Below are 13,972 nucleotides of genomic sequence, written 5' to 3' on the forward strand. Positions count from 1 at the left end.
CAGTGACTGCTAATCCCTAAGAATATTCCTGCTCCCTCCTGGGGAACTAAACTTGACCACCATTCCCTGAATGGGCTAGATGAAGTCTGGCCTGTCTTGTAAATCCTGCATCATTCACATATGACAGGATGACAGTGTCCCACACTTGTTACACTGTGTCCCCAGATGTATATAGGCAGGTCATATCCAATACCTGAAACGGTTTGTTTCCAGACTGTGTTATGGTGTGGTAGCAAAACACAGTCACACTATTTGTGTTTCTAGGTGTGTCACATACAAATTATTTTATTTGACAAATACACACGTAAAAAACAAAAGATTTACTTCTCCCTGTTGAAAATGGGGAAAGAGATTTCCTTCCTCTCCCTCAGACCATTTACCTTAGAAAACTTGTAGGAACTGTCTCATCTCTTTTAAAATGCATGTCTTTGAAGACTAGAGAGGCCTTTTTTCAGCTCGTCTTTTTTTTTCTTCCAGTTTTAGGACTCAGAAATGTCTTTCTCAAGAACCTGCTTTCTCCTCAAACTGCAGACAGCAGGGAGTTAGCTCATTTATCAGTTCTTGTGCAAGGATAGGAGTCTCATCTTAGTGGATGCTGTGCTCCAACTTAAAAAACTACCTCCTATTACAAAGATGAGAAGTTTGTGTTTCCTGTGGCTAAAACCAATAAGCAAACACAGATAGTCACCCCAATTACCAGGTAAAATTACGACTCTGTGTGACAAATGGTACTGTCAACTCCTCTTACTTGAGGACTAGTTATTGTTTATCTTGAATATACACGTGCAGTGGGTTGTATCTGTTTGGATAAATAGGGAGTTAGGTTTTTTCTGTCTTTGCAGTTTCCTAGTGGATTGCCTGTGATGCACGAGTAGTTTGCTTTAATGCTTATTCAATAATAAAAGTGGTTTTCTGTCTCTACTACCATTGTGGAAAGGGTTACCAGGTTGGGAGAAATTTTTGTTTTTACTTCCCTAACAGTCATCATCAGGCACCTGTCTGCAGGGATCAAACCTCATCACCCATCTCATCAACATCTAGTATACAGGATATATGGGGGGAGGGTGACCAGTTGAACAGTATTAGAGACTCATTAAGACCCATCTTGAATGTGCCAAATTCTGATGAACCAATGACAGCAAATTATGAGAAACAAATAAGAATTTTAAAAGATAAGTGGACCCCACATGTTAAGAGATGTGAGACACAGCTACTGAACCCTGTAAGGATATATTTTGGATTCTGATTGCAACTAAAATGACTTAAGAAACAAACACGTTTTTGAGACAATTCAGCATTGATACAATATTTATATTTTTTTGGTAACTATTGTGTTATGAAAAATCTATTCTGAAGAGATTATGCATTAAATGATACCATGTCTAGAATTAGTACAGTAGTTCCCCCTTACCTGCAGCAGATGTGTTCCAAGACCTCCAAGTAGATGTCTGAAACTACAGATAGTACTGAACCCTATATGTACTGTTTTTTCCTAAATATACATACCTGTGATAAAGATTATAACAATAGCTGTAATAAAAGTTAAGTGAATGTGGTACCTCTCTCTCTCAAAATAGTTTATTGTACTGTAGTCGCCCTTTTTGTGATGATGTGAGATGATACAATGCCTATGTGGATTCACTGGACAAAGGGATGATTCATGCTGTGGGTGGGACGAAGAGGGCAGTGAGAGATTGCAGCATACAGAAAGACACGCAATTTAAAACTCAAGACTTGTTTATTTCTGGAGTTCTCCATTTAATATTTTCAGACCTTAGTTGACCTTGGGTCACTGAAACCCCAAAAAGCAAATCTGTGAATAAGGGAGAGACTGTGGTAAACTAATGCACTGGTGTAAACGGGGATAGATGAAATAAGAATGGCCATGAAATGATGGAAGATGGGGATGGATTCATCTGGTTTCATAACAGTCTCTTTTTTTTTCATAACAGTTTTTTTCATAACAAAAATATATATGTCCTTCTATCAGTAATTTTATATGCTGAGAAGGATAAATTTTAAAAGGCAGGAGGAAACTTGGTTTCAGGGTTGTAAGCATGCATCAATAGATCAAAAGGTAGATTTTAAGTATGTGTGGTTTAAACTGTTTTCAATGTATAGTATGTCATCTGCAAACAAACACTGACAGTTTTACTTCTTCCTTTCCATTTGGATTCCTTTTATTTCGTTTTCTTTGATTGCTGTGGCAAGAACTTCCAATACTATGTTAAACAAAAGTGACAAGAGTGGGCATCCTTGTCTTGTTCTTCATATTAGAGGAAATGCTTTTAGCTTTTCACCATTGAGTATGATGTTATCTGTGGGCTTATATATGGCCTTTATTATGTTGAGGTATGTTCCCTTTATGCCCATTTTCTGGAGAGTTTTTATCATAAATGGATGTCAAATTTTGTCAAAAGCTTTCTCTGCATCTATTAAAATGAAATGTTTTTATTCTTTAATTGTTATTGTGGTGTATCACATTGATTTGTGGATATTGAAAAATCCTTCCATCCCTGGGATAAATTCCATTTGATCATGGTGTATGATCCTTTTGATGTACTGTTGGATTCAACTTGCTAATATTTTGTTGAGGATTTTTGCATCTATGTTCATCAGTGATATTGACCTGTAATTTTCCTTTTTTGTAATACCTTTGGTTTTGCTAGCAGGGTGATGCTTGCCTGGTAGAATGAGTTTGGAAGCATTCTTTCCTCTGCAGTTTTTTGGGAATAGTTTGAGAAGGATAGGTGTTAACTCTTCTCTAAATTTTTGGTAGAATTCACCTGTGAAGCCATCTGGTCTTGGACTTTGGTTTGCTGGGTGTTTTAAAACTAGTGATTGAATTTCCTTACTGGTAACTGCTCTGTTCACATTTTCTATTTCTTCCTGGTTCTTGGGAGATTGTAACTTTCTAAGAATTTGTCCATTTCTTCTATGTTGTCCATTTTATTGACATATAGTTGTTTATAGTAGCCTCTTATGATCCTTTGTATTTTCATGGTGTCAGTTTAACTTCTCCTTTTTCATTTCTGATTGTATTGATTTGGGCCCTCTCGCCTTTTTTCTTGATGAGTTTGGCTAAAGGTTTATATATTTTATTTATCTTTTCAAAGAACCAGCTTTTGGTTTCATTGATCTTTTCTATTTTTTATTTTTTTGTCTCTATTTCATGTCTTTCTGCTCTGATCTTTATGATTTCTTTTCCTTCTACTAACTTTTCGTTTTGTCCTTTCTCTAATTCCATTAGGTATAAGGTTAGATTATTTGAGATTTTTCTTGTTTCCAGAGGTAAGATTGTATTGTTATAAACTTCCCTCTTAGAATTGCTTTTGCTGCATCCCATATGTTTTGGATCTTCGTGCTTTCGTTCTTTCTTTTTCATTTCTGCCTAGTTTTTTTTTGTTTGTTTCTTTCTTTGCTGCACTGTGCGGCTTGTGGGATCTTAGTTCACTGACCAGGGATCGAACCCAGGCCCTTGACAGTGAAAGCGTGGAGTCCTAACCACTGGGCCACCAGGGAATTCTCTGTCTCTAGGTATTTTTTGATTTCCTCTTTGATTTCTTCAGTGATCCATTGGTTGTTTAGTAGCATATTGTTTAGCTTCCACGTGTTTGTGTTTTTTACAGTTATTTTCTTGTAGTGGATTTCTAATCTCATAAGGTCGTGATTGGAAAAGATGCTTGATATGATTTCAGTTTTCTTAAATTTACCAAGGCTTGCTTTGTGGCCCACCATATTATTAATCCTGGAGAATGTTCCATGTGCATTTGAAAAGAATGTGTATTCTGCTGCTTGTGGTTGGAATGCTTTATAAATATCAGTTAAGTCCATCTGGTCTAATGTGTCATTTAAGGCCTGTGTTTCCTTACTGATTTACTTTATGGGTGATCTGTCCATTGATGAAAGTGGGGTGTTAAAGTCCCCCACTATTGTGTTACTGTTGATTTCTCCTTTTATGGCTGTTAGTATTTTCCTTATATATTGAGGTGCTCCTATGTTGAGTGCATATATATTTGCAGTTGTTATATCTTTTTCTTGATTGATCCCTTGATCATTATGTGGTGTCCTTCTTTGACTCTTATAACAGTCTTTATTTTAACGTCTGTTTTGTCTGATATGAGTATTGCTATTCCAGCTTTCTTTTGATTTCCATTTGCATGGAATACCTTTTTCAGTCTCCTCACTTTCAGTCTGTATGTGTCCCTAGATCTGAAGTGGCTCTCTTGTAGACAGCATATATACTGGTCTTGTTTTTGTATCCATTCAGCCAGTCTATGTCTTTTGGTTGGAGCATTTAATCCGTTTACGTTTAAGGTAATTATCAATATGTATGTTCTTATTGCTGTTTTGTTAATTGTTTGGATTTGTTTTTGTAGGTCTTTTTTCTCCCCTTCCTCTTTTGTTCTCTTCTCTTGTGATTTACTGAGACATCTTTTTTTTTGGCAGTCCTGTGTGGCTTGCAGGATCTTAGTTCACTGACCAGAGATTGAACCTGGGCCCACATCAGTGAAAGCGCTGAGTCCTAACCACTGGATAGCCAGGGAACTCCCTCTTCTCTTGTGATCTGATGACTAACTTTAATGTTGTGTTTGGATTCCTTTTTTTTTTTTGGTGTGTGTATCTATTGTAGATTTTTGGTTTGTGATTACCATGAGATTTGATATAGCGGTCTATATATAAACAAGATTGTTTTGTTGCTGCTCTTTTTTTTTTTTTTTTTCCAGTATTAAGTAGTGTTTATTCAGTGAATGCAAGATTGGTTTAACAGTTGACAGTCAATTAATGTAATTCGCTGCATTAACAGAATGAGGGAAGAATCATAAGATTGTTTCAATGTGGTAGAAAAAAATGATAAAGTTTTACTCCCATTTGTTATAAGCTTATGTCATAAAATTGGTATGGAACTTCTTTAATTGGATATTTAAGAATAAACTAGCACATAGGTATTTAAAAATAAACTAGCACAAATATCAGACTTACTATTGAAAAATTGAAAATTTAGCAAATTAGAAATGAGTCAAGGATATCTTCTATCACCATTTATTTTCAATGTTAAAAGCTCTGTCTAGGGTCAGGAAGAAAGAAAAATAAATAAAAGTTATAAAGATGGGAAACCAAAAATAAATTTTCATTTTTTTCATAGGCAACTCAAGTTTTACCTAGAAAATCCAAAAGAACCCAGTGATTAGTTATTAGAATGAGTTTAGCTATCTTCTGGATACAAGATATTTTTTTTATTATAGTTACTTCTGTGATTATTTATAGAATGTCTTTTTTTTTAAATTATATCTCAAAGCTCTTAATTTTTATTTTTATTTATATATATATTTTTTGGCTGTGTTGGGTCTTCGTTTCTGTGTGAGGGCTTTCTCTAGTTGTGGCAAGCGGGGGCCACTCTTCATCATGGTGCGCAGGCCTCTCACTGTCGCAGCCTCTCTTTGTTGCGGAGCACAAGCTCCAGACGCGCAGGCTCAGCGGTTGTGGCTCACGGGTCCAGTTGCTCCGCGGCATGTGGGATCTTCCCAGACCAGGGCTCGAACCCATGTCCCCTGCATTGGCAGGCAGATTCTCAACCGCTACGCCACCAGGGAAGCCCTGTTGCTGCTCTTTTAATTTCAAATGCATCTCCAGTATCCTGCGTTTGTACTCTCCTCATGATTGCTCGTTTTGATATCATATTTGTGTTTGGTTGCTTTCCTACTTTTTCTTTATGTTTGCCTTTACCAGTGAGTTTTTCCATTCATAATTTTCTTGTTTCTAGTTGTGGCCTTTTTCTTTTCTTTTCTTTTTTTCCCCACCTAGAGAAGTTCCTTTAGCATTTGTTGCAAAGCTGGTCCGGTGCTGCTGAATTCTCTTAGCTTTTGCTTGTCTGTAAAGCTTTTGAATTCTCCTTCGAATCTGAATGAGATTGCTGGGTAGAGTATTCTTGGTTGTAGGTTCTTCCCTTTCATCACTTTCAGTATATGGTTCCACTACCTTCTGGCCTGCAGAGTTTCCATTGAAAAACTAGCTGATACCTTATGGCAATTCCATTGTATGTTATTTGTTGCTTTTCCCTTGTTGCTTTTAATTTTTTATCTTTGTCTTTAATTTTTGTCACTTTGACTGCTATGTGTCTCAGCATGCTCCTCCTTCGGTTTATCTTGACTGGGGCTCTCTGCACTTCCTGGACTTGGGTGACTGCTTCCTTTCCCATGTTAGGGAAGTTTTCAGCTATTATCTTTTCAAATATTTTCTCAGGTCCTTTCTCTCTTCTCCTTCTGGGAACCCTACAATGTGAATGTTGGTGTGTTTAATGTTGTCCCAGAGGTCTTTTATACTGTCCTCATTTCTTTTCATTCTTTTTTCTTTATTCTGTTCCATGGCAGGGATTTCCACCATTCTGTCTTCCAACTCACGTAGCCTTTCTTCTGACTCATTTATTCTGCTGTCAATTCTGTCTAGTGTATTTTTCATTTTAGTTATCTTATTGTTCATCTCTGTTTTAGATCTTCTAGCTCTTTGTTAATCATTTCTTTTGTCTTCTCAGTCTGTGCCTCCATTCTTTTTGTAAGATCTTGGATCATCTTTACTGTCTTTACTCTGAATACTTTTTTTTTTAAAAATTTATTTATTTTATTTATTTTTGGCTGTGTTGGGTCTTCGTTTCTGTGCGAGGGCTTTCTCTAGTTGCAGCAAGCGGGGGCCACTCTTCATCGCGGTGCATGGGCCTCTCACTGTCGTGGCCTCTCTTGTTGCGGAGCACAGTCTCCAGACGCACAGGCTCAGTAATTGTGGCTCACGGGCCCAGTTGCTCCGTGGCATGTGGGATCTTCCCGGACCAGGGCTCGAACCCGTATCCCCTCCATTGGCAGGCAGACTCTCAACCACTGCGCCACCAGGGAAACCCTACTCTGAATACTTTTTCGGGTAGATCGACTATCTCCACTTCACTTAGTTGCTCTTCTGGGGCTTTATCTTGTTCCTTCGTTTGGGATATATTCCTCTGACATCTCATTTTGTCTAACTTTCTGTGATTGCGGTTTCCGTTCTACAGGCTGCATGGTTGTAGTTCTTCTTGCTTCTCGTGTCTACCCCTTAGAGGATGAGGCTGGTCTAAGAAGCTTGTGCAGGCTTTCTGGTGGGAGGAACTGGTTCGTGCCCACTGGTGGATGGATCTGGGTCTTGTCCCTCTGGTGGCCAGGGCTGTGTCAAGGGGTGTGTTTAGTGGGAAGCAGTGAGCTCAGGAAGACTTTAGGCAGCCTGTCTGCTGATGGGTGCAGATGTGTTCCTGCCCTGTTGGTTTGGTCTGAGGAGTCCCAGCACTGGAGCCTATAGGTTGGGTAGGGCCAGGTCTTGGTGAGAAAACGGTGGCCTCCAGGAGGGCTCACGCCAATGATAATCCCCCAGAACTACCACCACCCGTGTCTTTGTCCCTGCATTGAGCCACAGTCACCCCCCACCTCTACAGGAGACTCTCCAATACCACCAGGTAGGTCTGGCCTGGGCTCCTATGAGATCACTGCTTTGTCCCCCGGGTCCTGATGCACACAAGACCTTGTATGCTCTCTCCAAGAGTGGAGTTTCTGTTTCCCAAAGTCCTGTGGAGTTCCTGTGATCAAACCCCACTGGTCTTTAAAGCCAGATACTCTGGGGGCTCCTCCTCCCGATGCCACACCTCCAGGCTGGGGAGCCTGATGTGGGGCTCAGAACTTTCACTGCTGTGGGGTAACCTCTACGATATTATTATTTTCCAGTTTGTGCATTGCCCACCTGGTGGGTATGGGATTGGATTTTATCACAATTGTGCCCCTCCTACCATCTCATTGTGGTTTCTTCTGTGTCTTTGGATGTAGGATAATTTTTCTGGTAGGTTCCATTGTTTTTTTGTTGTGATTTGCTGTGTTGTGATCACAGCAGTTAGTTGTGATTTTGGTGTTGTTGTGAGAGGAGGTGAGCTGACGTCCTTCTCTGGCACCGTTATTTTTAATAAGAGTCTGTGCCTAACAATTTAAAGACCTCTGGCCACATGTATTTGTAGAACAAGAGTTTCCTGAATCTGGTCCTTTTGCTTATTATTTCTCTGTTTCTCCCTCAGGTGCAGCCTTTAAGTAGTCAAAATAAACCAGGTAAAGGCATCTCGGGGTGTGGGGTACAAGCGGCCAGCAGCACCTCTTCCTGCTATTCTCTTGGTGTTGGTAGTGGTGGTATTTTTAGGCTGAGTGGTAAACTTCAGGCTCATTTTTCTGTTAATGAAAAGAAATTGGCTGTGGAAACAGAGACGTATAAGGAATAATATAACAAATAGTAATGTACCACCTCCCCCCACTTCTGACTTAAGATATTTTTCTTTAAACTGACACATAGGAACCATATTTTTCTGCCTTCAGTGTCCAGGATTTCATTAAGAAAATGGGATTCATGCTCCCAGGAATTTGTGTGAGAATTAAATGAGAGCATATAAAGAAAGCATGGCACATGGCAGGTTCTCAAAAATTGTACCTGTTAGTATGAACACTTCCATACTTATTGCTATTCTTGTTTTATTTATTTATTTATTAATATTTATTTTTGGCTGTGTTTGGTCTTCGTTGCTGCACACAGGCTTTCTCTAGTTGCGGCGAGCAGGGGCTACTCTTTGTTGCGGTGCGTGGACTTCTCATTGTGGTGGCTTCTCTTGTTGTGGAGCACAGGCTCTAGGCACGTGGGCTTCAGTAGTTGTAGCATGCAGGCTCAGTAGTTGTGGCTCATGGGCTCTAGAGTGCAGGCTGAGTAGCTGTGGCGCATGGGCTTAGTTGCTCCGTGGCATTTGGGATCTTCCTGGACCAGGGCTTGAACCCATGTCCCCTGAATTGGCAGGTGGATTCTTAACCACTGTGCCACCAGGGAAGTCCTATTGCTATTCTTATTAGCCCCAAGTAGAGCCTGGTAACAGAAGCTGGAAAAGGTCAGAGCTGTGGAAAGGAAAGGGGTGACTTGGCATTCAGTGATGGGTGGGGAGATGCAAAGTTTCAGAAGAGAGTTGAAGTAAAGCCCTTGGGGTTTCAGATGCTGACGTCTTGGAGCCCTTGTTTTGCTACTGTGTGGAGGAGGCAGGCAGCCACATGGTCTGCATTATGAACCCCAATGTGGAAGGACTCACTACTTTCAGCGAGTCAGAGGCTCTGCTTCCTGCATGTGGCAGCAGCCTGGCTTCACCCAAAATGAGTGTGGACCCAGCTGTGTGCTGTGCCACAGAACAGTCTACAAAGCATACAGGCTGTTCTTTCAGAATGTTTTGTTTGTCCCAGGAGATGTTTGTTCAGTTCTTCAGTGAAGATGTATGAAGACCTTGAATAGTATCACTAAGATATTAATGGGCCTTGTCTTTCATCATATTCTTTTTGGGAAGAGCAGCAATGAAGCTCTTAAGTCCCCACCAAATCCACTCTTTTTAAAAGATGCCATCCTGAGACCTCCAAGCCACACCCATCTGTGCTATCTGAAAGTAAATTTATTCCTGTTATTTTTTTTTCCTAGATTATTCTGTCTCCTGGTTTGGGTTTTAGTTCTTAGGATTGGGAGCTTCTGGAAGCTTGTTTGTCCTTCTGTGGTTTTTGTTTTTATTTTGGCTGTGCCAAAAGTCTTCTGGGATCTTAGTTCCCCGACCACGGATTGAACCCGGGCCACAGCAGTGAAAGTGTGAAAAGGCCAACTCTTAACCACTGGACCATCAGGGAATTCCCATTCTGTTGTTTTTATTTGAGCTGTAAACACAGTCAACCGATAACCCCTCCTGTGGGAGAGAAGGGCCTTCTGAGGATTCTTTCCAATAATCGATCCCAGGCGTGGATTTTGTCTTTTTACAGAAATTGTCCTGTCCTACGAGCTTTATTTTGAAAGGGTACTTCAGATCTTTTTGGAACACGGTAAAATTTAGGACATAAGGAGAGACATTCATGTATTATTTTCTTCTGAGTTTGATAGACATTATTGTATTTCACCAAAGCCAAGATTTCGTCCATTGTAAGAAGAACCACTATTTTATGTACCTCTAAAAAAGTACACTGCCCACTAAACCATGTCACACAGTCATTTAAAAAATCCTGATTTCAGAGAAGCGAAAAAGGATGTGTGTTTTAAAACTGACGAGGTGTGATGTACAAAACTGGGCAGGCAGAATGAACCAGGAGTCAGAGTCCAGACGAGCACACCTTTATTCCACTGGGGCTTTCACAACGTGTCTGACACCCATCACTGAACTGCTCATCGTCTGTCTGCACCTGCTTCGTGGCCCATCTACTTCCAATGTGCCAGTTGGTGCAGTGTTAAGTCCAGTTGTTTGAGCCAGAAATCTGAGTATAGACGGGACTCCTGCCTTGCCTTCCCTCCTACAGCTAACTCCTGGTACTTGATTCTGCCACTTGAATATCTGTACTGCCTCTTCCCAATGACCCAGCCTCACAACCATTGCCCTGGCACAGGACTCAACTTTTTCTTACAGGAATGTCCCAGGAGTTTCCCAACAGGACCCTCTACATCCAGGCTCACCACCTCCAATTGAATCACTCACTGCATGGCCGACCACTGAAACATATCCCTGCCTAGCAAGTGCCCATCTGTGCTCTTAACTGTCCTGGAAAGATGTCCACGTAATCGGGGAGTCCACTGAATTTATTTCAATCCATGGCATCAATGCCCCAGACTCTTTCGCACATTCCGGCCCTGTCTGGCAGCTTTGTCACTATCTTCAGCACAGGAGCACACAGTCGAAAAGCAGACACTCTTTGGCCCTTTCCCCAGATCTGCAGGTGTTGCCCATCCTGTCTATTCAGATGTTTGTGTATTTTGAGTGTAGTTGATGCTCTTCTAGTTCTATGTCTTACGTGAGTAAATATTCTTTATCCCATGTGTATTCAGCAAATACTTCTCTCTGCCAGTTTCAAGGTTTTCTTTTGTTGTTGTTGTATTCATTACCTCCATTTTTTTGTGGCTGCACTTTTGGCTTTCAGATTAAGGTATGTCAGTGAGGAGAAATGTTCATTTAATAAAGTACATGTTGTTGCTTTTTGTTTCCTCTTGTGTGAGGGCTCTTCAGGGTGTGTGTTGAAAATCACAGCTCGTGATTGACGTGACCAGACACATGGCCGTGTCGATTTTCTTCGGGAAAATGTGGAGCTGCATCCACATGGAGGGTAGCTAAGTTTCCTCTGGACCTGCTGGGAGGTGCTGGCCTGGTAGGGAAAGGTGAGGAAATGAGGAGAAGATGTTTCCTGACGGGGGCTGCTGGTTGGGGGTACCGGGGGCAGGGAGGTCCATCTCAGAGGTCCCAGCAGAGGAATAAATGGGGGAGGAAAATTGTGAATTTTAGTCAGTCTTGTGTGGGGTGGGGAAGGAGTCTGGTGTCCTCTTTTAGGGTCATGATGTTCCATATTCTAGGTCTTTTTATTTTCTTAGCATGACCGTCCTTTCACTGCTCTAGGTCCCTGGCAGCATTGTCTTCAGCTAACACACCAGGGACGACGTGTGTGTTCTTCCTGGGGTCTCTTGACTCTTCCCCACAGACCGATGGACTTATTTCTGGGATCACCTTTCAATTCCATTCATCTCAGTATATATCCTCATGCCAGTTTCACCATGTTTCACTTCCCAGGGGCTGTGTTCAGAACATTTGAAAGTTGTAGGTCTGAGCCTTCAATCTTGTTTTTTTTTTTGTTTTTGTTTTTTTAATAACTCAGGTAGAGCTGTGGGGTCTGTTGACATTCCATATTTCAGGGTGTTCTTTTTTGCTCCCCTTTGCTGATATGTACACCCCCCTCCCCTTTGCTGAGGCACACATGTATTGAAGACCTCTTGATTCCTTTAAGGTGTAGACAGCATGAGTGGAGCTTCCAAGCAAAACATCGTTTTTGTTTTTGTTTGTATACAGGTTTTCAAACCAACTGTGTGAATGCTTGGAGGCCTGCCAGGTGGTCTACAGGTGTTAGACTATTTTGGCTTTGGCCCATGGTGCCCAATGGTGTCTCCAGGGACCATTATCTGCATTTCATCAGCAAGAAAGGAGAGTTGCTGTTGTTCCTCATCCTCCAGTGATGGGTATCATCATTTCGGGAGGTTAGCAGGACTCAGAGGTGTGTAGTGCTGTCTTGTGGTTGTAATTTTGCATTCCTCATAACTCTGATCTGGATCATATTTCTGTCCACTTACGTATTATCTGTATATCTTTGTAGGCCAAGTGTCTCTTCAGATCTTGACTTACCTTGAATGGAGCTTTTGTTTTCAAGTTCTTTGTCTACTCTGAGGAAAAATTCTTTATCTGATCTGTGTTTGGCAAATATGTTTTTTCTTCCAGTTTGTGGCTTGTTTTCTGGCTTTCGGCATAAGTTATTTCAGCATGGAGAAATTTTCATTTAATAAAGTAATTGTTGTTACTTTTTGTTTCCTCTTGTGTGAGGGCTCTTCATGATGTGTGTTGAAAATCACAGCTCGTGATGGACGTGACGAGACCCATGGCCGTGTCAATGTTCTTCTCTGTGATCCTCTGTAATTTTTTATGGTTTCGTATGTTTTCAATTTGCCTGCAGACAATTTGGAGTGACTTTTAGTGCAAGTCGTAAAGTCTGTGCCTACATTCGTTTCGTGGCACGTGGTTCCTAACTGTCCTATGATTAGGGTTCCAGAAGTCCTGGGATATTGGCCTCCGTCCCTTGGAACTTGGAGAGTGTGTTGCATTGAGTGGGGCTACCCGCAAAAAATTCAGCCTCCACTGTAGTGGGAGTGGGTGCCCCCTGCATTTTCCCAGTTGGCCAGCGGAGGGTCACAAACCAGTCTCTCTCACCAGTGCGGGATCTTCCTCTTCTGCCCACAGGCTTGGCCTTGTGCACAGCTGACAGGCGTTAGGTCTCTCCAGGACAGGCCAGGGCTTTGGCTTCGGGAAAATGCAGTGCTGCATCCACATGGAGGGTAGCTAGGTTTTCTCTAGACCTGCTGGGATGTCTGGCCTGGTAGGGGAAGGTGAGGAAATGGCGGGGCAGGGGGATGTTTTCCTGACGGGTTGCTGGTTGGGGTTACTGGGGGCAGGGAGGTCTGTCTCAGAGGCCCCAGCAGAGGAAAAATGGGGAGGAATATTGTGACTTCTAGTCTTGTGTGGGGTGGGGAAGGAGTCCAGTGTCCTCTTTTAGGGTCATGATGTTCCATATTCTAGGTCTTTTTGTTGTTGTTGTTAGGGTGACTGTCCTTTCACTGCTCTAGGTCCCTGGCAGCTTTTGTCTTCAGCTAAGACACCAGAGATGTGTGTGTTCTTGCTGGGGTCTCTCGACTATTCCTTACAGACCGATGGGTTTATTTCTGGGAGATCCTTTGATTTCCATTCATCTCAATATACATCCTTATGCCAGATTCACCGTGTTTCATTTCTTGGGGTTCTGTTCAGAACATTTGAAAGTGGGAGGTCTGAGCCTTCTATCTTGAGTTTTCTCCTTATTAAATAATTATGTTAAGCTGTGGGATCTGTTGACATTCCATATTTCGGGGTGTCCTGTTCTGCTCCCCTTTGCTGAGGCACACATGTATTGAAGACCTCTTGATTCCTTTAAGGTGTAGACAGTATGAGTGGAGCTTCTGTGCAAAACATTGTTTTTGTTTTTGTTTGTATACAGGTTTTCAAACCAACTGCGTGAATGCTTGGAGGCCTGCCAGGTGGTCTGCAGGTGTTAGACTATTTTGGCTTTGGCCCATGGTGCCCAATGGTGTCTCCAGGGACCATTATCTGCATTTCATCAGCAAGAAAGGAGAGTTGCTGTTGTTCCTCATCCTCCAGTGATGGGTATCGTCATTTCGGGAGGTTAGCAGGACTCAGAGGTGTGTAGTGCTATCTTGTGGTTATAATTTTGCATTCCTCATAAGGTCCAATCTGGATCATATTTCTGTCCACTTATGTATTATCTGTATATCTTCGTAGGCCTGGTGTCTCTTCAGATCTTGACTTATCTTGAATGGAGCTGTCTGTTTT

General features: G+C 41.6%; 1 long non-coding RNA gene across 4 annotated transcripts in view; it reads left to right on the forward strand.

Moving 5' to 3' along the window:
* The window catches only part of LOC137752597 (uncharacterized), a 44,489-nt gene that overhangs the window by 20,259 nt on the left and 10,258 nt on the right, over positions 1-13,972 (forward strand). For 2 of the 4 annotated variants that reach the window (XR_011071207.1, XR_011071206.1), the window contains 2 exons: positions 11,891-12,092; positions 13,620-13,821. This is a non-coding gene — a long non-coding RNA (uncharacterized lncRNA). Of the gene's footprint in view, positions 1-11,059; positions 11,209-11,890; positions 12,093-13,619; positions 13,822-13,972 lie in introns of all 4 variants that reach the window. The other 2 variants (XR_011071208.1, XR_011071209.1) reach the window with 2 other exon arrangements.

The sequence above is a fragment of the Eschrichtius robustus genome, chromosome 19 (assembly GCF_028021215.1).
Source record: "Eschrichtius robustus isolate mEscRob2 chromosome 19, mEscRob2.pri, whole genome shotgun sequence".
In the NCBI taxonomy this organism is placed as follows: Eukaryota; Metazoa; Chordata; class Mammalia; order Artiodactyla; family Eschrichtiidae; genus Eschrichtius; species Eschrichtius robustus.